Source organism: Diceros bicornis, chromosome 19 (genome assembly GCF_020826845.1).
Source record: "Diceros bicornis minor isolate mBicDic1 chromosome 19, mDicBic1.mat.cur, whole genome shotgun sequence".
NCBI classification, from domain to species: domain Eukaryota; kingdom Metazoa; phylum Chordata; class Mammalia; order Perissodactyla; family Rhinocerotidae; genus Diceros; species Diceros bicornis.
The window spans coordinates 48,369,396-48,395,814 of NC_080758.1; positions in this window are offsets into that span (position 1 = coordinate 48,369,396).

Below are 26,419 nucleotides of genomic sequence, written 5' to 3' on the forward strand. Positions count from 1 at the left end.
ATCACTAATTCTATCTTTATACATTTGTGCCCATCATAGGTTTATAATTATTGCTTTATAGAGTTGTATTTTTAAATCAAATAGGAAAAAACAAAATACATTTATATTATTTTTTATATTTACCTATGTAGTTAACTTTATTGTTGTTCTTTATTTCTTCATGTGGATTTGAATTAGAATCTAGTGACTTCTCATTTTACCTGAGGGACTCCCTTCAGCATTTCTTGTAGGGCAAGTCTACTAGTGATAAACTATCTCATTTTTTTGTTTATCTGGGAATGCCTTGATTTCTTCTTCATTTTTGATGGATGATTTTGCTAAATTTAAAATTCTTAACTGACAGTATTTTTCTTTCAGCATTTTGAATATGTCATCTGACTGTCCTCTGGCTTTCATAGTTTCTAATGAGAAATCGGCTGTTAATCTATTGAGAATTCCTTGTACATGATGAGTCACGGCTCTCTTACTTCTTTCAAGATTCTTTCTTTGTGTTTGGTCTTCAACAGTTTGATTTAGTTTGTGTAGCTGTAGCTCTCTTTGGCTTTATCCTGCTTGGAGTTCATTGGGCTTCTCAGGTATATGGATTAATGTTTTTCATCAAATTTGGGAAGATTTTGCCATTATTTCTTCAGATAATCTTTTTGTACCTTTCTCTCTCTCCTCTCCTTCTGAGACTCCTAGTATGTGTCTGTTGTTATACTGGATGGTGTTTCACCATTCTCCAAGGCTCTGTTCATTTTTCTTCATTCTTTTTTCTTTATCTTACTTAGACTGAATAATTTCAATTTACCTACCTCAAGTATGTTGATTTTTAAAAAATTCTCGTACTGTGGATATTTTATCTTATGGCACTGTGTTCGGTAGATGTGAATCTTGAAAATTCTGCCTTTGGGAATTTGTTAAAATTTTCTCTATGCTCTAACATAATATCCAATTTTTGACAACTCCTTGTGTGTTGGAAAACAATGCATGTTTTCTTTGATATGTTCAAAGTTCTGTTTACATCTAAATGTACTCTTTGTTTACATAGATTTTACATTTACACAATTCTGGGTCGTTTTAAATTTGTTGATATCTGAAAGGAGTGTTTACAGATTTTTCACTATGATTGTGGATTTGTCAATTTTTTTATTTATGTCAGTTTTGTTTTATATATTTTAGTTGTACATGATTAAGTATATCATGATTAATGATTGTAGCATCTTATAAATTTTACCTTTTATCAATATGTGACATTTTATGTTATTCCTTGCATAGAATCTTATTTTTTCTGAATAACATTGCTGTACTCCCTTTTTGTTAACATCATACACATGCACATGGATTTAAATTATATATGTTAAATTATATATGTATATAATTAAAAAAAAACTACTTTTGTTATTTTGTACCTAATGTATCTCTTATAAATAGCATGTAACTTGATTTTTTTTCTTCTGTCTGTTATGAGAATTTTGGCTTTTGAATAAGTGAGTTCATCCAATTCCCATTTGGTTCTGGGAAATTTTCTTCTATTATTTCTTTGGACATTCATTCCCTCCATTTTTAAAGTGGGATTCCTATTAGGTGGATGCTGGTGGGTTCTGGCTCTGTTGTAAATATCTCAATGTTTCTTTTGTATTTTCAGTTTTTTGGTCTTTCATGTTCTGTTCTGTAAGCATTCCCTGTATCTGCATTCTAGCTCATTATGTATCTCTTTATGCATCAATCATGGTTAAATTTTAAAAATCTTGGTAAAATACACATAACATATAATTTACCATATTAACTATTTTAAGTGTACAATTCAGTGGTATTGAGTACATTCACAATATTATAAAACAGTCATCATTATCCATCTGCAGAACATGTTCATCACCCCAAATAGCATCTATGTACCCAATAAACAATAACTTCCCATTCTCCCCTCTGCTCAGCCTCTGGTAAACTCTATTCTTTCTGTCTCTGTGAATTTGCCTATTCTAGGTATTTCGTATTAGTAGAGTCATACAATTGTTTTCATTTTGTGTCTATATTATTTCACTTAGCGTGATGTTTTTCAGATTAATTTATTTTACAGCATGTATCGGAGTTTATTCTTTTTTATAATACCCATGGTATGTTTACACCACATTTTGTTTATCTATTTGTATTTTGATGGACATTTGGGTTGTTTCCACCTTCTGGCTATTGTGAATAATGCTGCTGTGAACACTGTTGTACAAGTATTTGTTTGAGTCTCTGCTTTCAATTCTTTGGGGTATATATTTAGGAATGGAATTGCTGGATCATATGGCAATTCAATGTTTAAATGTTTGAGGAACCATCAAATTGTTTTCAACATTGGTTGCACTGCTTTACATTCCCATTCTCACTAGCAATGCACAAGGGTCCAATTTTCCCACATGTTTGCCAACACTTCTTTTCTTTTCTTTTGATAATAGTCGTTGTAATGGGTGTGAAAAGGTGTCTCATCATGGTTTTGATTTGCATTTTCCTGATAGCTAGTGATGTTGATTATATGCTTATTGGGCATTTGTATATCTTCTTTGACGAAACGTTTGGTGAAGTCCTTTGCTCATTTTTGAACTAAGTTTTCTGTCTTTTTGTTGTTGAGTTGTAGGAGTTCTTTATGTATTCTTGGTATTAATCCTTTATCAGATGTACGATTTGCAAATATTTTTTCCCATTTTGTGGCTTATCTTTTCCACTCTCCTCCTAGTGTCTTTTGATGCACAGAAGTTTTTAATTTTCATGTCGTCCTATTTATTCTTTTTTTGCATGTGCTTTTGGGGTTATAGCCAAAAAATCGTTGCCAAATTCAATGTCATAAAACTTTTCCCTGTGTTTTCTCATAAGAGTTTTATTATTTTAACTCTTAGATTTATGTTTTTGATCCATTTTTGGTTAATTTTTGTGTATGGTGTTAGCTAAAAGTCCAACTTCATTCTTTTGCATGTAGATATCCAGTTTTCCTAGCACCATTTATTGAAAAGATTGCCCTTTTCTACTGAATGGTTTTGGCACCTTTGTTGAAAATCAACTGACCATATATGGGAGGGCTTATTTTTGGGCTTTCTATTCTATCCCATTTGTCTATATATCTGTTCTTATGCTAGTACCACAGTGTTTTGATTAGTGTAGCTGTGAGGCAAGTTTTGAAATAGGAAGTGTGAGTCCTCCAACTTCGTTGTTATATTTCAAGATGTTTTGACTATTTGAGGTTGCTTGAGATTGCATATGAATTTTAGGATGGGTTATTTTATTTCTGCACAAAACAAAAACAAAAACAAAAACAAAAACCTACCATTGAGATTTGGACAGGAATTGCATTGAATCTGTAGATTGCTTGGGTAGTATTATCATCTTTATAGTCTTAAGTCTTCCAACCCATGCACACAAAATGTCTTTCTGCTTATTCTTCTTTAATTTAGGTTAGCCATGTTTTATAGTTTTTAGTGTATAAGTCTCTTACCTCCTTGGTTAAAATTTTTCCTAACTATTTATTCTTTTCAATGTTATTGTAAATGAAATTGTTTTCTTAATTTCCTTTTTGGATTGTTCATTGGTAGAAATGCAACTGATTTTTGCATACTGATTTTGTATGCCACTACTTTGCTAAATTCATTTATTTGTTCTAATAGATTGTTTTTTTCCTTAGGAATATTTGCCCTGAGCTAACATCTGTTGCCAATCTTCCTCTGTTTTTGCTTGAGGAAGATTGGCTCTGAGCTAAGATCTGTGCCAATCTTCTTCTATTTTGTATGTGGGTCACCATCACAGCATGGCTGACAAGTGGTATAGGTCCATGCCCGGGATCCAAACCCGCGAACCCAGGCTGATGAAGTGGAGTGTGCCAAACTTAACCACTACTCCATGGGGTCAGCTCCTCTAATAGATTTTTTTTTGGTGGATTCTTTAGGGTTTTGTGCATATAATATTTTGTTATCTGCAAGCAGAGATAATTATACTTTTTTCTTTCCAATCTGGATGCCTTTTATTTATTTTTCTTGCCTAATTTCTCTGGTTAGAACTTTGAATACTATGTTGAATAGAAGTAGTGAAAGTTAGCATCTTGTTTTAAGGGAAAAGCACTCAGTATTTCAGCATTGAGTATGATGTTACCTGTGGGATATTCATGTATGGTGTTTATCATGTTGAAGAAGTTTCCTTCTATTTCTATTTTATTGAGTGTTTTTCTTATGAATGGATGTTGAATTTTGTCAAATGATTTTTCTGTGTTAATGAGATGATCATGTAGTTTCTTTATTTCATTCTATGAATGTGGTGTATTACATCAATTGATTTTTATATGTTGAACCATCCTTGCATTCTTGGAATAAAATCCACTCAGTCATGTTGTATCATCATTTTAATATGGTCCTGAATTTGGCCTGCTAGTATTTTGTTGAGGATTTTACATCAGTGTTCATAAGGGAATATTGGTCTATAGATTTCTTTTCTTGTAGTGTCTTTGTCTGGCTTTGGTATCTAGATAACACTGACCTCAAAGAATGAATTAGGAAGCATTCCTTCCTCTTTATTGTTTTGGAAGAGTTTGAGAAGGTTTTTTGTTAATTTTTCTTTAAATGTTTGGTAGAACTCACTGGTGAAGCCATCTGGTCCTGGGCTTCTTTTTTGGCAGATTTTTGATTACCAATTCAATTTCCTTATTAGTGATAGGCCTATTCCAATTTTCTATTTTTTCATGCATCAGTCTTGGTAGATTGTGAGTTTCTAGGAATTTGTCCATTTCATCAAGGTTATCCAGTTTGTTGGTGTACAATTTGTTCATAGTACTCTCCTATAAAACTTTTTATGTCTGTAAGATCAGTAGTAATGTCTCTACTTTTATCTCTGATTTTAGTAATTTGTGTCTCATCTTTTTTTCCTTAATCAATCTAGGTAAAGGCTTGAAAATTTTGTTGATTTTTTTTGAAGAACTAATTTTTGATTTGTTGATTTTTACTATGGTTTTTCTATTCTCTATTTTATTTATCTACACTCTCTTACTTATTATTTCCTTTCTTCTGCTAGCTTGGGTTTAATTTACTCTTCTTTTTCTAGTTCCTTAAGGTGTAAAGTTAGGTTATTGATTTGAGATCTTTATTCTTTTCTAATGTATATATTTAGAGCTATAAATTTCTCTGTTACTGCTTTTGCTGCATCTCACAAGTTTCAATATGTTCTGTTTTCATTTTCATTTATCTCAAGGTATTTTCTAATTTCCCCTGTAATTTCTTCTTTGCCCCATTGGTTGCTTAAGAGTGTGTCATATATTTTCATGTAGTATGAACTTTCCAGTTTTTTTTCTGTCATTGTTTTCTAGTTTCATTTCATTCTGATCAGAAAAGATACTAAGTATGATTTCAATCTTTTAAAATTATTTAAGACTTGTTTTTGTGGCCAAACATGTGGTCTACCTTGGATAATGTTCCAAAGACATTTGAGAAAATCATATTTTTCTGTTTATTCTGTGGAACACTCTGTATAGATCTGTTAGGTCTATTTGGCTTATAGTGTTGTTCAAGTCCTTCATTTCTTTATTGATCTTTTGTCTGTTTGTTATTTCCCAAGTCTTTGATTAGTACTTTTTTCATAACATCCTGATCTTATTTCATGGTTACTGTATCCTCTGCTAGAATTCTGAGAATATTAAAAAATATGTATATGTGTGTGTGTGCACGTGCATGCCTGCATGAGTGCATATATATCTTCTGTTTGTTTTATTAACCTTCTTTCCTTAGGTATTACTTCATTTCTTTTCTTTGCACTCATTGCCTCTCTTTTCTTGCCCGGCTTTCCTTTAATGTGTCTGAAGTCTTTATCATATGCTCACGTGTATTTGATAGTCCCTATTACCTTGCCTGTTGATATTGTTTCTTCTTATCACTGCTTGCCTCTAAAGATGGTAAGTATGCTTTGAGCAGGAGGTTGTGGAAGAGCATGATGTGCTGCAGAGCTGTGTTCGTTACTCCCTGGTCTTCTGTGTTTGGAGAACTCCTGGTTCTTTCATGCCTTAGCTCTGCAATCTAGTGTCCATAGTTACTGTTCTCATCTTTAGGTTGACACCCCTGTGTCTGCTGTATATAATGGGAATGGGGAGAGGAAGAAAGCCAACTTGTCCAGCTGCCTCTATTGTAGTCCCACAATTACTTCCCTGTCACTGTTCTCAGGTCTCTCTTTCTGTCAGCTGTCTTTAAACTTGAAGGATGTCTCAAAAATGTGTCCTGTCTGCCACCCCAGTCCAATCTACTTGTCTGAATGGAAATCACTTTTTAATTTTTTTTATTGAGCTAACATCAGTTTATAATATTATGTAAGGCAAACCACTTTTAATGTTCATTTTCTCTTTTCACACTTTAGGAGAGGGGCCTACAAACTATTGCTTGTGGATCAAATCTTGTCTACCTCCTGTTTTTGCTGATAAAGTTTTACTGGGATACATCCATGCTCATATGTTTACGTTCTGCTTTCGCGTTGCAACAGCAGAGTTGAGTAGGTGCTACACAGATTGTATGGCTTCCAAAGACTAAAATCATTACTGTTTGGTTCTTTATGGAGTAAGTTTGCTAACTCCTGCTTTAGGAAGCTTTTAATTAGTAGATTTATATCTAAAATCCAATAAAGGCCATATATATTGTAATGATTTTTTTTTTCCAGGAAGATGGAGGATTCTCATACTGTAAAACATTTGCAGATTTTAACACATACAACTTCTTTGCCATGCCTTGTTTAATAGACAACAAGTATGGAGAAGGGCCCATGTGCTGGTAAGGGAGGTCGGTACTGTGGGTATATTACAACACTAAGAAGCATATTCCTTAACCATTCAAGTACATGTAATTTAGTTATAGAGAAAACAAACCTATTATTTTGAAAACAATACCTAGAGGCATTTAAATAGGATTTGTTGGATATGTCATTGTCTAAATATACCATGAGAATTCCCAGAAGGAAGAGGCATCTGAAAGTCTAATGATTCAGAGAATTTTGATTTGTACACTGAAAAAATGATAGCCTTTATTTTATCCTCAAAATATGTTAAAAGATTATCTTTAGGTATCATGTACCAGGACTAATAGGTGTCATTTATTTACCTCAATTAAATAATACATTTCAAATATCTTTGCTCAATTAAAAACAAAACTCTATCATTTCCAGATTGATAAATAAATAACCTTTGCAAACTCAAACCATACTTTTCCCCTTCCTTTTTCTATTCAGCTTAATATAATTAAAAACTGAAGTCTGTCTCTCTCAGCCTCTAAGGCATGAGGGTCAAACCTTAGAAATGGAAATAACAACTGGCCACTAGAAGTTACTGGGCTCTGGTTTCATGAGGAGAAGATGGTGGTTTTGTGGACGGCAGTAGTAGATTCTTAGTTGACTGAAGCTTATGTAGGAATTAGCTGAATCTGTTTCTTTTTCTATAGTATAAAGAGTGTGAAAAGGCCATTTTAATGTTTTCTTAGAGTGGCTTCTCTTGGAAAACGTCCTCGAACATACCATGGAGCAGTGTCAACTATAATATAAAATGCCCTAGAAATCTTGCAATTTATGAGTTTAATGGCACACCTGAGGATTACAAGATTTTTTCCATCTACTCGTAATAGCCCAATGACTGATTTAGCAGAGAGGAAGCAAGATGGATAATCCTGATCACCTTATAACATTTTTTATGTCTTGCTGACTTCAGAGATTTAGAGGTACAGCATTTGCAGGATTTGTATGTCTTTTTGGCAATATTTTAGAATCAAACTCAAGAGATGAAGAGGAAGAATGGTCCTTAGCTAGGTATACCTACTTTATAATTTGCAAATGGAATTATTTTTTGGACATCGAGCTCTTTATTGCTCAGCTGTTTTTTATTTCAATGATCTGCTTATAAAGGTGTAAGGGCTTCTTGATCCTGTATTTTCTCTCTTTGACATACTGACCTGAGAACGGAGGAATATGGAGCAGCAGAATGTAGGTTCAAATTCTGGATCTACTTCTCAATTTCCCTTTCCAACCCTCAGTTTTGTTTGTTTGTTTGTTTTTAAATTTATACATGGGAATAATAATAAGGGTACTTTTCTCATAGGGTTATTGTGAGGATTTTCTCATAATGATGTAAAGTAGCCAACATATAATTAGCATTCGGTGATGTTCATTATCTTAATATACACATAACTAGTTACAGTCATGCGTCACTTAACAACAGGGATACGTTTTGAGAAATGCGTCATTGGGTGATTTTGTTGTGCGAGTATCATAGAGCGTACTTACACAAATCTAGATGGAATTGCCTACTACACACCTAGGCTTTATGGTACTGATCTTATGGGACCACAGTGATGTATGCGGACTGTTGTTGACTGAAATGTCATTATAAGGCACATGGCTGTATCTCTAGTGTGTTTAATCACTTGAATAAAAATGACTTTTAAAATTCATGTAATGTTTATATATTGCAATAAAGAATAATCTCTTGTTTTTAAAGCTCACATTACCAACTGTATGGTTCTAGTTATATTAAAGTAGGCTTTTCTTTTTGATTTTAAGAAATTAGGATATTTTGCATTGTTCTCTTATTTTTTTAAATGTATGCGTGTCTCTCTTTCTGTGTCTCTCTGTGTCTCTCTGTCTCCCTTGCTCTGTATGAGCTTATTTATCCAGTACATAAAATTCAGAAGAAATGGATGCTATAGGGATAGCACATGTTTAAAGATTGTGGCTGTCTTATCATAGTTACTCACCAGCAGCCCTGGCATGGACTCAAAGATTATAGAAAGAGGAGTCCCGATTCCAAGATGCATCTCCAGAGCACTTCTGGGGTAACGGACTTAAAATAAAAATTTAGAATGCTGAATTTTGTGTGAATTTTTCTTCAGCAGTGCTATTCTCTCCTCATAATCTCCTATATCACTGAGTTCCAGAGAATACACCATTTGAGTTGCTTGGTTTGGAACCCAATGATCGATGAGGAGGATAACTAATGGAAGTTTGAAAGTGTCCATTATACCAACAGGCCTCAATTCTCCTTCATTGCAGATGTAGGTATAGGCACTAATACCTCTATTCTTATGATATTCTCCTTCCACGCTTCAGATGACAATTAAATTAAATACCCTGAGTTTATGTAGTTGGTCTAGCAAGTAAACTGTATCTGAGTTATCTGGGCTTATCTTTGCATTACTTATTTACATGATGGTGTTCAACAGCTTTTGTGAATATCAACCACAGAAAAGATGCAGGTAACATAAAGGAGCAATTCAGAAAGAAAAAAGTAGAAACGCCCAAATAAAACAACAATAAAGTATCTTTACGCCTATTGATTTGGTTAAGATCAGAATATGTGTGTAACAACCAGTGTCAACAAAGTCCAAGGAAATGGGTACCTCTCACACTCTGCTGTGGGGTGCAAACTCACACACCTTTTTGGAGAGCAATTTGGCAATAGGTATCAAAATCTTAGAAAAAATTCTGGGTGTAAACATTCTCTTCTAGAAATTTAGTGTATGGAAATAATCTGCAGAAAGACGTAACTATAAAGATGTTTACTATAATTCTGTTTATAACAGGAAAAAAACCTCAATAAGTGATATGCTTAATAACAGGGAATTGCAACCATGCAATAGAGTATTACAAAGCCATTGAAATTACGTTTCAGGAGAATGGAAAATGTTTATGAAATGTGAAGGAAAAAGTAGTACAGGTTACAAAACAGCCTGGAGGTTTGAGCCTGTTTTGGTTAAATTTTATATTTTGGTTAAGTTTATATATTCATATTATATTCTGGAGAGATTTAGATTGAAATGTTAACAGTAGCTGTATTTAACGGGAATTTGAGTGATGCTAATTATTCGTCTCATTTATCTATATATTTTTTTTCAAATTTCTACTATAAACATTCAAAGTATTCTTTGCAAGATGGGAAAAGACTGGTACTTTTCTATTTTAATCAAAAGAGACCAATAAGAATATTTTATTTTTTCATCTAGAGATTCCAAGTTCTCTGGGGTTAGACTCAGGCTGTGAAATATCAGATAATAAACACAATAGGTAAATCTAATTGTCATAGTAGTTGATTTATTTTACAGTTAATTGGATTGTTTTTTCTACAGGAATTCAGATGAATTTCTGAGTAAAAATTAACTCTTGAAAATATTAATCTTTTCCTTTCCTAAGAAGAAACCGATAAGACTGATGTGAGTATAAAGGATAAATAAAAACCATAGGGAAATAAACCTGGCCGAGCTCTTTGTGAAAATATTTATTAATTAACTGATTTTGAAGGTTATGACCAACATTTCTTTAAACCCTAAATCTTTCTCATCCTTCCGGGTGTTCTATTATAAATGAGAAATCAGAAAGACTTAAATGAGAAATCCTACTCACCATCTCACTTACTGCTCTCTGTCAATTCCTGGGGTCTAGCCAAAAGTTGCTTTTTGAGATAATAGAGACCCAAATAATTTCCTCAAAAGGCGTTACCTAAAAGCCTACTTTCTGTGTAAAATTCTAGGTTAGTTTCCTGAAAACAAGACAGTATTTTCCACGTCCTGGGCATAAGAATTTGGTGAATGATGAGAGAATCTGGACAATTAGCCTGAGCTTGTTAATATTTGTGGATCCTTTTAGATTTGGAGAAATTTATGTTGCAATTCTTTTTTAAGGAAATTGAAGAACTTTACCTAACTTTTTGTTGATTGGGTTTCTGGTTGTCCTCCCAGTTGAGTCTTTGCACCATTGCAAGGTGGGTAGAAAAGTATGTTCTGAGAAATTGAGCATTTATTGTAAGAATTGCAGCAGAAGGGAAAAGAACACCGTCACTTGCATCTCATTCCTTTTAAGAAAGGAAGTATCTGGGTACTCAAGTAGGGAAAGCTCTGCTTATCAATTCCCTGCTCCAGAGACCACATGGGATCCAAATCTACTGTTTTCTTCTCCTGACACTCTTAACTTAGTACACATTGCAACCTTTTATATCAAAGTGATGTATTCTTGACCCAGTACACACTGCAACCATCCTAATAAGGATGGGTCATTTAAACAATTCATTGTGGTTGGGAAATGGTGGAGGGGACATCTTTTTGGTTTTCTTTTCCCTGAAAATAAAATTTTGTCTAATATTTGTATTAAGGACATTGGGGCTTCACTTTATTAAAATTGTCTTTCTTTAACAGCTCAAAGCACATGATGGTACAGTTCTGGTCTTGCAAAAACTACGTGAAGTTGTTAAACTAAATTTTTTTTTAAATCAGCAGAAGTGGCCATCTTTTCTTATAAAATAATTTCCCACTCAATTCAGACCAATTGTATATGTGTGTGTGTGTGTTTGTGTGTGCCTCTCTGTCTGTCTTCATGTGCTGCCTGAAGACCATATGTCCTTTCCCTGGATAGAAAGAATTTTTAACTCAGGGTAATAAATATCTAACTTTCAAGCTAAACTGGAAATGCCATCTCTGCCTTATCAATCATTTCTGGCTTGTGCTTCTACAAAATACAAAGCACATATCTTCTAACCACAATTGAAACCACTTTAAAATAGTGTTTTTGGAGCAGTGAATCTTTGTGAAACTTCTCCAAGCTATTTGTAGAGACAGCCGTGAAAACCCTCAACATTACATGTATTGGATTTTTTTTCCCCACTTCTTCAGAAGGATTATCTTTAGGATAACATCACAGAAGATTGGGGCAATTTATCATTTGAGAGGTAGTGAGATAGGTAAAGGAGATACCAGGTATCAGCCCATACCATGTGGTCTTCTGAGGGTGGAAGAAACTAGAAAAAGGTTTTATATTACTCTAATTCCATGAGACAACCCCTAGAACACAGCCCCTAAAACTGTGCCGGCAGGATTTTCATTTTGAGACCACCAAAAGCACAACTCTTTGGTGGAGCCCACTTCTTGTTTGATTCACTGAGATTAACAGCATCTCCAGGAGCTTTTGTCAGGGGCTCAGGATTTAAAGAGTGCTAATAGCGGCTTCTTTGTCCTCACTCTCAGAGACTACTGTGTGACTCATTCTGAAAGTCCAGGTGTGTAAGGGAAAGCCATATAAAGAAAAAAATCTAGACTTGGAATTTATATTTGTCTAACGCCACATGTTCCCAAACAATTTCTGGGCTGTTTCAAAAGTGGTCTGCACAGATATTAATCTCTGTGACCGTATGTCTGAAACATTTCATCACTGAGGAACAGCTGAAAGTAGTTGGTGATGCTTCATGTGATCCACCTTAGGTGTTGTAAGTATGGTCAGAAGAGGAACATGTGTCTGGGGCTCATGGGACCATGAGGAGAAATGCCTGCACCTCTTCTTACTTATTTTTGAGCTTGGTTGCATGACTGCAATTGATAAGCTCCAGCTAAGTTTATTGCCCAAAAGTAAGCGTTGGGGTGGATGGTGGAGATTGACTCAGGTAGGGTATGAAGGCAGGTGCGGTTTCCGTGGAACCATCCTGTATCATATGTTTACCAGGAGCACCTTTATTGCCTAAAGCATCATACATGAGCAAATTTTTTTCTGGATTGTGTTTTCCCAGAAGTATAATATCATGCAAAAGATCACCCAAAACAAAAGAGAAATATTGTACTGTGCCCAGGAGAGACATCACAGTTGTTGAATTTCATAAAAATCCAAGTATCTCACTACAGGAGAAAGCCTCTTATTTCACATAATTAGAAGTAGTGGTTAGTTGGTTAATCCAAATATTCAACTTTGGGGGGTGGTTATAAAATGAAACATACATACCTTTTACCATTTTCATTGAACTTAAAGCATACAACCATGCACTCATTTACTGGTCTTTTGTTGTAGGGCCAAGCCTTTACTTTGAGTGTGTGGTAGTTGGTTGGAGTTCTGCTTTGCCTTTCTTGCAAAAACGACGCCCATAATATATCTTCTGCAATTTCTGGTTTGGATTTCTTTAAAGTAGAGCAAGATTTGAAAGAGATTTGGGTGCAGAATCATTTTATATTTTGTACAATGCATGCTCCACCCCAATTTTAATTTTTTCAGGTACACCCCGACTCAAGGTATTTTAACAACTCACCTTTATTTAGTCTTTCAAAGTATTCAATTGAGTGTTTATAGATACAATGCTTTCTTTTCTCACTCGAATTTCATCAGCATATGCAATACTTACTTAAACTTAGTAGTGACTGCAATTGGCATAAACTATTTGGAAACAAACACAATTGATACTTGTGAGGCATATAAACCTCTTTGTGGGTATGGAGGGCCTCTGGTGTCAGAGAGTAGCCGATAGATCTGAATATTCTGCATCTATGGACAGCAGTCAGTATGTTAAGGGAGAATGGAAGGAATTAGTTGACCTGGAGAATCCCTTAAGCAAATAACAGTTAAGATGGCATATCATGTATGATGGGCTAGATAATTCTGCGATAAGAAATACTGCCCAAATCTTCATGGTTTGTAAAAATATCTTTTAGGTTGTTCTCATGTCATATGTTCATGACGGATCTGTGGGGGATTTTTCCCTGGGACCCAGACTGAGGGAGCAGCTGCCATCTGGAGCATGGCTGGTAGCTGTGGCAGAGCTTGTTGGGAATCAAGTACTTGCTCTTTGAAGTTTCCAGCTGGTAGTGACACATTATAACTTCCACTCACATTTCATTGGCCAAAATAAGTCAATGACCACATCTAACTTTGTCAGGGCAAAGAAACACAATCCTACCCTGTGCTTAGATGGAAGAAAGATGGCAATATTTGGTGAATGGCTCTAAAGACTACCATCGACAACTTTTATTTTAATTCTGAACAATAACAGCTCTTTCTTTTAAAGTGCTTACAATCACTGTTCTAATTGCTTTGTAGTATAACCTCAATTAATCCTCTAAGCCACTGTATGAGGTTGGTCCTATAATGGATATCTTGGTCCTATAATGAAACATACAGAGGATAGATACTTGCCAAAGATACACAGCAATTATTAGAATATGAGCTCAAGTGGCTTAATGCTAGTGCCCACATTCTGGACACCTACAGAAGTTGCTTCTCAAAGAGAGTGGATTGACAAGTGGACTCAAGTGGATGAGTATTTGAGGCGATGATGGAGTCAGCTAAAATATTGAATCCAGCTTCGTGGCAAACAATCCCAGGATTTTCTCTGTAAAATAGAACTAGCATTATTTTTGCTCTACTATTTATCCCACAGATGGTTTTGAGAGCCATTGTCTTCTATCTTCAACTGGCCTTAAATCTTAGACCTCCATGTCCAATATAGTAGTTAAGATCCACATGTTACTACTGGGCACTAGAAACGTGGCTAGTCCGAATTGAGATGTGTTGTAACTGCAAAATACACACAGGATTTCAAAGACTTAACATGAGAAAATATATAGCTCACTAAGAATTTATCATATTGCTTATATAAATGATGATAGTTTGGATATACTGGATTAAATAAAATATATTATTAAAATTAATTTTACCTGTTTTAAATACTTTTTGAACGTGTATTAAAAAATTTAAAATTCTATACGTAGCTCATATTATACTTCTTTTGGACAGCAATGCCCTAGAATCTCAAGTAGGATGAAAGATGCATTGGATTGACTTAAGTCAGTAATTTATATTTTCTATATAGAGTTTGGAAAATTAACGCATCTTATGAACAAGTACAAACTTAATCAAGTTGCTCAAGAGAAAACAGGAATTAAATAGTATTATGCCTAAAAGCCCAGAATCTCTTGAAGGATAAATATTATAGGTTTCTTCAGCACTATGGCTCCTACAAGGTGATTTTTTTTTTAACCTGTCTTAAATGAATTTAGGAACTCTGAGTGCACTTTTCACTTGTTAATTAATTCAACCAATATTTACTGAGGGTCTATGTGCTCCTATGTGCTAGAGGCAGGGCCTGCAATGTTGTGTCTTAGTGAATCACGCACCAGAACTGGAACATAACTGGCTAATCCATAAAGAAGATGTTGGTCCTATGCTCTAGGAAATAAAAATGTTTCACACTGACATCCTGAAAATCCTGTTGGGTGTGTATGCACAGAAGTCCACTCCTTGCCTGTTGGGTCCCTGTGGGTGACAACCAGCTTGTAACTTCTTGGTGTCCTTCAATGAGTCCTGAGTCTAACTGCTCAGCACACAGTGGGTGTGGCTTTATCTTTGTTATTTCTTTACACAAATGGTAACTAATTGGCAAACCTAATCAAGTATAGAGAATATTTTTTCAAAAAGCTTCTCCCTTGCCTTGCCCATCCTCCCCACCCAAGATATGCCTTTCTTACATAGAGACTCAAAACAACACCCACAATGTTTCCCTCCCACAGGGTACCCTGATGAAGGCAACATGAGGCAGTAGGGCTCTCCCACTGACTTGCTGTGTAGTTTTGGGAACTCACCCAGCCTCCTTAGGGTTCAGGTGTCTTCGTCAGCAGGAGTCTACCTGCCCCATCTCCTGGTCTACAAACTGGCTGCATCAGAATCACCTGGGAAGCTTCAGGGCTCCACCTCCAGTGAGTCCGATGAATTAGGCTTGGGGAAAACGTATCTGATAAGTATCGCCAGGAGACTCTGAATGCCTCCTACACCCTCGAGAGTTTGGAAAACTTAGGAATGAATTAGTGGTTTACGAACTTCTTTTTGTGTATGACCCACAGCCAGAAATACATTTTACTTTGAGATCCAGCACACAGATGCATAACTGAAGCAAAAGTGTTACAAAAAATGTTTTCCTTTTTCTGTGGGCAATGCTTTCTGATATGTTCTACCTTACTGTTTCTTTTATCTTATTTAAAAATTGTTTGTTGTGACTCATATATCGATCCTGCAATTTATTAATAGTTTGCAACTTACCAATTGAAAAAGACTGGAAAATATGACCCTTTTCATCTCTTTGGGATTAAATCAAACGTGGAAATCAGAGACTATGAAAACTCTGCACTCAGAGATGACTATATTAAAGCCCACCTTTTCAGGTTTTGCATTACACTTTAGAATTCCATATCTTGAGAACCATCTCTTCAATGGTCACATGGCCAACAAGCCTGTCCTAATTTTCTCAATTGTGAGAGTAGTATTTCCTAGATCATAATGCGTATAATGTCCACATCGACTTATTTGGGGTAAGAAAGGGTGAAAGTTATGAAGAATTCAGTTGGGACTCTGTATAAAGTGCCTTGAATCTGAGGAGGCAGAAGAATGCTCTACTCACAAAAACAATTTCCTCTTCCCCTCAGTTCTCGATCTTCCATTTAATTCCTTGGTACCCTCCATCTTTACCCCCAAGTCTTTGTCCCAAACTGGCCATCTTTTCTTTTAGGTAAAGAAGTCTAGACAAATCTTTCAAAGCCATCAGTGCTGGACCCCCTAGATGGTCAGAAAGTTTACTGTAGTGACTGAGTACCCCAGGTACCCACTCTATCCTCTCCCTTCTCCACAGGAGAAAACGCAGGGCTCCTGTGAGCCGCTTAGCATGGGAGAGAAGGACCTCCTCCTTTATCATGGTGGCCGTTCCCTGATAAGGGTGTCTAGGGTCTCCCTGGGCCATCAGTCTACATGGTGGGAGCAAGATTGCTTTTCAGAACAGGACTTGCCCTGCAAAGCCAAATGGCAACTCTGGTCCTTGTCTTTGGGTTTTGTGTTTTGAGCTGAGTGTTGGATTAACCAGCTGCTTCTTCAACCCAGCTCACTCTGTCCATCTTTAGGATAAATCTGTTAGTTCTTCAGACCACACAAGTGAAAAGTGTACTTGCAAATAACTCTTCTGCCCTCTGACTTCTCTTTCACAGCCCTCCAAGGAAATAAGGTCGCAAGTTCACTGATGGCAGGAAGGGTCCAGAGGTGGCCTGAGCGATCCCACACGTTTACTGTACCATTCCTGATTCATAAAGAAACCACAGTGCCTTTAGAGCCCAATGACTTTTCCATGTGTTTGGTATTTTTAGTTCTAAGCACTGTCTTCAGCACTACTCCAACATGTGTTTGAGAAAGACCCAGTGGTCCCATATTAAGATAATTATTTTCACTGCTGTTTTGAAACTCCACAGTGGTGTACCAAGAAACTTCCTACCCAGTAACCTGCACAGTTGGTTAAACAAAAATTGATCCCTAGTCAATGAAATGAATCTAATAAGTTGTAGATAAATACATGATTTCATCACCTACACTATGAGCATCCAAAGGGAAATAAGTGACCTCACTGGAGGTGTTGATTCTCTCCATAATAAATGGATCAGCCTCATGCTTGTGCTAAGTAATCCATGATCTCACAAGGCATGCTGCTATAATAAACTGAAACAATACGAGAATGTGGGAGGAAAATGCTACCCATAGCGAGCATGACTACCCGGAATATGTCTTAACAGACTCAAACATAAATTAGCCTCTATAAATCTTGTTGGTTGTTGCTTTACTGACATATATGTCCTGCCAAAATATCACATTCTTGAAAGAGCTGTATAAGTAGATTAAATGATTTCTGTCCTCGGGAATGTGGAAACCTTTATTTGTTTTGTTAAGAGGCTTTTAAATATCCTTAGGTTATGTGTCAAACAGATGTCCAGGGTAAATGCTTCTGATCCATTTAAACGTTTCTTAGCTTGAATTAAGGTCCAATTTCTGAAGCTTGTGTATAGTTCGACTCACTGGGCGGCACCTGACAAAACTGCAAGGCTGGTAATGCTAGGTTTGATGGCTCTGTGGTGTGACTTTTAATGGCAGGACTGAGGAAGCTAAGATAAATTAAAACCTAATTGAGTACGTTAACAGTTTTAGCAGTCTGCACATATGGATCCCATGAGGACACTTGAAAAGATGTTACTGTTTAGCTCCTGTTGCAAGGCTTAGCTGCAGAAGGTGACCTGCACAGTTGTCTTTCCAACCCATTTTTCAAGGTTGAGTTTTCTTTTTATTTTGAATGTTATGTTCACTGAGTGTAAATGTCATATTTACCCTTCCACCCCCAACTAGTTCAGCACATGATGAGGGGGCTTAGGATGTAGATGTCCCAACATAAAAGCCACAGAACGTTCGTGTTCATCAGAGAGACGAAACTCCTCAGGGTGACTGCTCCATGCTAGTGGTGCTCTTCAGGCAGGAATTTCAAAGAGTCTCAGTTGCCTTGAAAGTTCTCCATTGCTTCTGCTGTCCGAGTGGCCAGAACCTGCAGACTGTGTTTGTTTTGTAACTTGAGATCACCTGTCAGGGAAAAAAACTCCCTGCATGCCCTACAATGAAAACAAAATTAATTCTACTTCCGTCTTCAACCAATGCTAGCCCTCTCGGTTTCTCTCTCTTTGCTACAGTCTGTTGGCTGCTGACTTGGAGCAAGCTAGAGAAAGTGAATGCTTGACACAGCTTTGTTCAGGGTTTTCAAAACGAATCCCTTCAACCTTTGAGTAAGAGCTCAACAGCAGCAGGGTGATAAAGCATCTAGAAAGGACCCGAAGAAGCCTTTGTTCTTGAAATGAGAGAGAACCTGGCAAGTCACTTATTTAGTGGATTTATTGGTGGGTTTGGTGATGTTTCCTAAGTGTAGATTTTCCATGGCTGGTAGAGTTAACTCACAAATCTTGTTTCTGGTAAAAGAATCCTTGAGGCTGGTTGATCTAGGGTTTTACTATTTTTCCTGTCTACTAATTAAAGGCTACCCAAGTTTCTACTTTTTTGATTTCCTCAAAGAATGTGAAAACTATAGGAGAGTAATGATTTCTTAACCAGTCTGATTCTACTTAGGGCTCTGTATATAGCACTGCACTACAAATGTGCACTTACAGAGATTTTAAAAGCTCTTTTATAAAGTACCAATTAAGGATAAGTTTATGCAATTGAATTGAATGTCTAATAGTGTGAATAATGTTCCAATGGCCACTTTCCATTACCAAGTTCTTTGGCAAAATTGAAATCCTAGTTGGGTAGCTAGGTGTACAATTGTCAAAAACCATTATATCTTTGATTTGTAGAATCTATGAATCATAGATATGCTTATACAATTGGCTCTAGAGATGAGAAAATATTATATTAAGCTAATTCAAGTAGTGAGTTTTATTTCAAATCTGAATATTTTGCATAGATTTATTGCATCATTGCATAAAATATTAACTTGGACATGCTTGAAAATGTCCCCTTCTTTCTCTTCTCCTTAATGCATCCTTAACCAGTGTGCACCAAAATAAAAGAAAATGGGGCATGCAAGCCAGAGAATATGTATAATTCACACATTGTTATCTATTTTTGGCTCAAGAAGACACATCTGTGGTTAAGAAATTGACATTGAATATTGGGGTAAGGTCCAGATGCCATAGTCATTTGTTTGCATTTCACCAAAGGCTTTCTGAAATGTGAATTTCTCAAGCAACACCTCCTGAGAAACCATGTAAGGGAGCCCAATGGGTCTGCCTCCTGTAGGTTTTATTATTGCATGTCAGTGGGAGGAGATTTCTGTCTCAATTAATGTACAACCCAGTTCTTCCAAGTTTGGATGAATATCCTCACCGAGAAAGGTGGCTGAAATTAGCAACCTCAACTATTTTGTGTTTTCTATACAAAAGGAAGGGAAACCGTTTCCCCTTGAAAAATGCGCCAGCTGTGAAGTCCCCAGCCTTTCCATTAATACTCTGAAGCACTCTGATGTGCTTGATTAAGACTGCGACATTTAGGGGACAGCAAGAGGGAAGAAAACAGAGAGTAACCTGAAACCAGACACACCCGTCTCAAAAGATATGGCTTGTTCTCAAGCCTGCTCCTTTTTGATAGAATTCTAGGAAGAGAGAAGGACCTCCTGGAGCTCTCCTTTTTAAATCCTTTGCTCGCCTCTCTCCCACTGTTGCTTGACCCTTCCCTTTTCTAAAGAGGAGCCCCAAAGGATGCCTATCAGAGTCATCTATCAGAGAACTGTTTCTGCCTGGCTATGGCTATGCTCGTGTGGCCAGCGTATGAGGAAGTTCATTTAAGAGGTTGATTTAATCTCTCCAGTTTTAAAATATGGAATGGCATGGTCTGAATAGGTCTGAATTAGAATAAGGCCTAAGCTAGTTTGGAAGAAAGCCCTGGATTTGATGTGCAGAGTGTTAAAATCAAAGAATGTCAGAACCAAAATGATATTACAGATGTAACGGAGACCACACACACTTCCTCTCGTGTGTGTGTCTGTGTGTGCACGTGTATCTGTGCATGCGTGTGTGTGTGTGTGTGCACGCGTTGGGGAAGGAGGTAGGGTGAGGAGGATCGGAATCTCATGTCCACTTTTCCTAAGTCATAATTTTTCCCCACTTCTCACTTACCTGCCCCTCTACACCTCACTTGGTTGAGAATTACTGCTAAAAAGAGGCAGTTTCTAATGAGACTGTGTTATTTCTCTACGATACATGTGCTGGGGAATAAAAAAGCTTGGGAGCCACTGCATTCAATTACCTTGGGGAAAGGCTGGAGCCTGGAGAAATTAAACGACTCCTCCCAAGTCACACAGCAAATCCCTGCCCAAACCCGGTTCCCCAACTCCTCTTCCAGACTCCTTCCCACTCTATCCCACAGCTAGGATCAGAATATGTCACCTTTTCTCCTTTGAGTCTCAGCCCATAGGCACATCCATAGTCAAATATGCATTCTCACGTTAAAGCATTAACTTTTATTTTTCTTCGTACTAAAGGAAACATACATCAAATTTTTCCTAAATTCACTTTTCTCATTATGGTTCCAGAGAGCTCTTGTTGGGTGACAGTTTCTAATAAAATTCCCATCCAGCTGCTCAGATGAGAAAGTCTAGAAATATTGACCTTTTGGTTACTGGGCGATTGCGCTGTTTACTCTGGCGTGGATGGCGCTCGGGTGTAGATCCTCTCTCCACTCGGCGCTTGCCTGTGCTGGGGTGGGGTTATTTGGAGGCAGTGACTCAGGGTTCTGTGGGGACATACTTAGTATAACAACTTCTCTGGGGTTAGAAAGACCACTTATAATATTTTCCAGAGAGGACAAGAAAACAAAAGTTTCATGGGAAATTTTAGGAGCGAAAGTTCTGTACATTTGGGCGTTGGAAAACTATGTGCAAATAGCACCCATTAATTTCTATTTTTTTTTGTAATTGGGAACAAATGTAACAATTCATTAGTTGGACATTTGGTGACCTCTTATATTAACAGTTTCTTCTTTTCTGGGATTAAGAGCACATGTCTACCTGCTCTTGGGGCAGGGTTGACCCGTCACGGATCAATGGGTGATCTCTTTCCCTCTTTTCTACATCACAGCACTGGGCCTCCTACTCACCTCCTCACCTCCTGTCCTGCCTTATCCAATTCACTCCTTCCCAGAAGCTAGAAGCATCTTTCTGAAATAAGAACACAATCATATTTTTCTCTTACTTTAACCCATCATTGGCTCCCATTGATTTTGGGTTCAGGCCTAAGCTCTTTGCCATGGCTCAGAAGGTCCTCTGGGATCCAGTTCTGTTCTCACCTCCAGCCTCATTTCACACTGCTCTCCCCTTACCCTCGTGAGCCAGACTTTCTAAATGACTTTCCACCCCTTGGACTTGTCGTCTTCTTGTTGGAACTTTGCCTGTGGCACTCTTTCCCTGCAGAGCCTGGCCATAGCAGATTGCTTAGCGAGTCCACTTCTTCATTCCTCCAATCATCCATGTGCTTGCAATGGCCTCATCATGTGCAGACTGGTCAAGACTTTGGTCTTGACCTGATGCCTTGCTTTGGCCAATTGTATATGGGTGGAAGTGATGATGTCTGAACCTAGGCTTTCAGGGGCCTTGCGGGTTTCCACTTGCACTCCTGTGCCTCTGCATCACCATGAGCAGAATTTCTCCTGGGTGGCTGCTACCCCCTCAGCCTTGGACCTACAATGAGCTCATGTGGAGCAGCCTTGAGTCCCAACCTCAGCAAAGAGCCAAGGCCAGCTGGATCCATAGCTTAAAACAGTGCTGCCCAGCAGAACCCAGCCTAATTCAGCTGATCAGTTTTCCCCACTCCAGCTAGTGTGAGGACATTTGAACAATAATAAATACCTGTAATGTTAAGCCACTGAGTTCTGAGGTAGCTCATTCCAGTCAAATCTAGTAGATATGTTGACCAATGCTGATTTAGGCTTTGGATCATAGCTAAATCTTCTCACTTCTTCTAGGAAGGCTTCCTGGATCTATTCCTATCCCTCCCCCAAGTCTTTGATGGTTGCCACTCATATGTGCTTGAATAGAGGACTTATCCTGCTCTGTTGTGTCCTCCCTCCAGACCCCATGAAGGCACAGATCTCACCTGTCTTATCCACCACTGCATCTCTGGACACAGTTCCTTCATTGACTCAGCAAATCTCTCTTGAGCATTTACCAAGTTCCAGGCACTGTCCTAGGAAGTGAGAGACAAAGCCCCTACTCTAATGGAGCTTATATTCTACTGGGAGAGACAGGGGAAAATACACACACACACATACACAATACACACCCACATACACACATGCACACACACATATAGTAGTAAAAAGGAAAATAAAGCAAAGAGAAAGGAAGTTCTGGAGAAATGCTGTTTTGGACTGACTATGTGAGCATTGACACAGGTATGTTGCTAGATTTGCTGGCTGTGAATATGTGTAATTTATTCTCTCATCGCATCTATTTTCTCACTGAAATAGGAATGCACAGTCAACGGTGCCCTGCTTGGTGAGTAATTCATTGAATGAGCGAGTAAAAGGATTCCAACCCTAATGTGAAGTATATTCATGCAGGTTGAAAAAGAACAAGTTAAGGAGGTAATGAGCGAGAGGTGAGTGCATTGATGTTGGAGAGAACAGAAAAAAAATAGCCATGCCCTTGCAGCTAATCAGGAAATTTATAAAAAAAGTTCCTTAGAAGATAGAACAAGTAGAAAGTAAGAAATAAGGAGTGGGAGAAATTAAAATACATGTGGAATTTGTTTTATGAATGTCTCTGGTGCCACTTTATTCTAAACTAGAATGTCTTGGTTGCAAGAAAGAGAAACACTTTTGGATCCATTCAGGAATACAGGGAATCCATTCAGGAACCCAGAAACTGATAGGAACAGCCAGGCCAGAGGAAGCAGGGACAGCAGAGCCATCAAAAACCAAGGCTGATACATCTCCTCTTCACTCTCCTCTCTCCCATAGGCGCTCACCTGCCTCTCTGCTCACCTCACCTTTTCTTTTCCCTTTTTTGACAATTTCCTTTGCTCACATTTAAGGCCCAACAGAAGAACCATGGCCCTAAGTCTGTAAGACCCGTGGTCTCTTGCACCCACCATTGACTGGCTCTGCTGTCAAGGTCCTTTACTTCTTAAGGGAGAGAGACACACTTTGGCTCAAGTCAGTTCATTGATTGTTTTTTTGAAGATTGGGTGACTGTGCCGGTCATTGCAATTAGCTGTTGCAAGGTGGGCGGTTGGGGTCCTTTGATCTGTAGAATGCTCTTTCTGGGAGCTGAGGGCAGGAGGAGTCCATCTCAGATCAATGACCATGTCTGGAGAGGGCAGAGGCTCCCAACACCCTTATTTTTGTAGGTTCTCACAGATCTCATGAAGTTGTAGAGAATGTTTATTTTATAATAGAGTAACACTAGATTATGTCCATTTCATTTCTATTAAAGTCATCTTGCGGAAGTTGTTTTTTTAATGTTATCTGTATTTTGTCCACATGCCAGTTATGTGCATAAGCCAACTGAGTGAAAAATTAAACAGTTTATATCCAATGACCTTAAATAAGTACAGACCAGGAATCACAGTCTGTCTGGATACCAACTGAAAGCCACTTCTACTGCCATTAGTTTTAGGAAAAGTGTTTCCAGGTTCTCAAGTGAATGTATAATGGAAATACAATGGAATTCTAATTCCAAAGGCTTGCCTTCAAGTTTTGGCATGCCAATTAAAAATATTGCTATTCTGGCAAGACCCATATCTTCTCAGAACCTTGGTTTCCACATTGGTAAAAGAGAACAAACAACACCAAGTAGAATTGCTCTGAGAATTAAATGAATGACTATATAATGAATACAAATGTTTTGGTAAACCTTAAAGTGCAATATACATGCTATTTTATTGCAAATGAGGACACGCCTCTGCTAACTAGCCTGCTTTTGTTCACAAACCACCAGGAATTGTACTGTACTTGTCTGAAAAGAGTTTATCATGAGATGGATATATTTCAAGAGCAGGATATGTCCTTATTTTCTCTTAAAATTTTATACTTGTGAATAAGCCAGAATCCACAGGAAAGAAATAATCAGTGTTATACTAAAAAATTGAGGGTCTGTAGTACAATATTTGAGAAATGTTTTCTATATCTTGAAAATGGTGATGCTTACGATCAAATGTGAATACTTTTTGACTCTAAGTTTTCTGCACTTAATAGCAAAATTTCTTTTTTTCTCCATGTGCTAAAGAATGTGGGGTTCCTGGGAAAAGAAAAAGTTACCCGTGTCTCCATTTGGAGTTCACCTATATTCACACATATCTGGTCGGTGGGCAGGAGGCTCCAAACAAGCTAAATCTTATAAAGGGATGGCAAGGGCTCTGAGAGAAAATTCATTAATAGGAAGGAGATTGGCAAGTTCAGCCAGACACAGCTACAGGACATAGTATTAATGCAGCGTATCTGTTTCAAGAACTTCGCCATAGCTAATGTGTGGATTTGACCCAAACCGGTGACTCAGGTGGCATATGTGTGTTATAGCGATAAAGGGACTGTATATGTAAACTGAAAAAGCCAGTACATTCAGTTCTGCAACACTATGGGGCCCAAATGATCCTGCTGTGGGACCCCAGAGTATAACACATTCCCTCTACTGCTGTATAAGATGCCACTGAACCATCATGATGCCAGGAGTCTGAGTGATTGATAGACACATACATCTTTAGGTATCTACACTGCAGCAGAAGTATTTTAGGGACATGAAGCACCAATTTGTGAGTATACTTGAGACACAGGGACTGTCAAAGCTGGTGAGCACATGGAAGCTTGAAGCTTACAGAAGATAATTATCATTGGCACTGTGATATCTGTTGTACCCTGTAGGCTGTCAGGCTTATACATAATTGGATAATTGGATATAAAATAATTTTAGGTTGCATATAACCAAAACAAACAAGATCTGAAGCATTAAAGATCCTCTCTTGACTGGGTGAATAGCATCATCTTGCTCCCAAGCTTGATGTCCTATATGCGTGTCAGGACATGTGGATGCCCAGAAGCACATCGATGAGGCCATGGGGCCATCTGCGGGCAGCGCCTTGGAAAGTCATGAGGGAAAGTCTTGCAGGAAAGATTTCCTGCCAAAATGGAGAAGGGCCAAGAGGTGGGCAGTCAAGTCAGCATATGCCTGTGTGGCAAGAATTAGAAGCAACGTGAGAGAAGGACAGGAAGTTCAGGCAGCAGGGGAGGTAAAGTGGTTACTGTAAGGAAGGGAAATCCAAGGCCTTTGAAGTACCCTAAGACAGAAAATATACTCGGGCCCTATGGACTGGGAGAGGTTACTTGAGAATGAAACTCGCAGGTAGCAAAGTAGAGAGAGAGAGCGGGAGTGAGAATGAGAGATGGGCCTCCAGGGCATCTTTGGGTTCCGGGATTCGGCTACGTCTAATGGAAGCTCTACCTCAGGACTTTTTAGGATTTTCCATGAGACAATAAATTCCTTTTAATTTCCATTGAAACTCTTTTGAGTTTGGTTTCTGTCACTTGCACCAGGAAGAGTCCTAACTAATACAGACTTGATCAGGCTGCAGGTCCTCACGGGTGACCTGTGTCTACCAACAAAATGCATTCCAGGAAGTGGGTGGCATTGGGAATGACTTATTGAGCCTAACAGGTTGTGCACTGCAACGTGGCCCTGGGTGGGGCCAGCACAGCCAATGGTGCACAGAGCTCACCTCTTGTTGTGAGGAAGTGAGGAGTGAAGAACTTGGTGGATCCCCTACCCTGTGAAGTGCACCTTACTGCCACATCTCCTCTGAGGGTAGCTGTCCTGATGGGGCAGGAGTAGAAGGCAGAAGGAGTAGGCTCTCCTTTGCCACTGGAGACCACACTTTGCAGAGTGATTAAGAAAAAGCAACACATTCCACACACCTCTTACTCCCACATCTGCATGCCCAGGTGTCTCAGTGGGAATCTAGGCCAGTGACAAGGCCAAGTTTATTGTTTCCAGTGATGACTTGAGTCCATTTCATAGCTGATTCCTAGAGCTTGATCTGAATTTTATTTCTTACCATGCATTATACTCCTACTGTGCCAGCAAGGAGTTATTGGAGATGACCTCAACTTATTTACAATCTGAGGGTCAAATATGGCAGTAGGCATAGCTATAATAATGTAATATTGAGGGTGAAACAGAGGAACAATGATTCAAATAACCACTGGCTTACCAGAAACAATGGAGGCCAGAAGGCAGTGAAAGATCTTTGAAGTACCAAAAGGAAAAAGAAAAAACTATCAAAGTAGAATTTTATATCCAGCGAAAACATCCTTCAGGAAT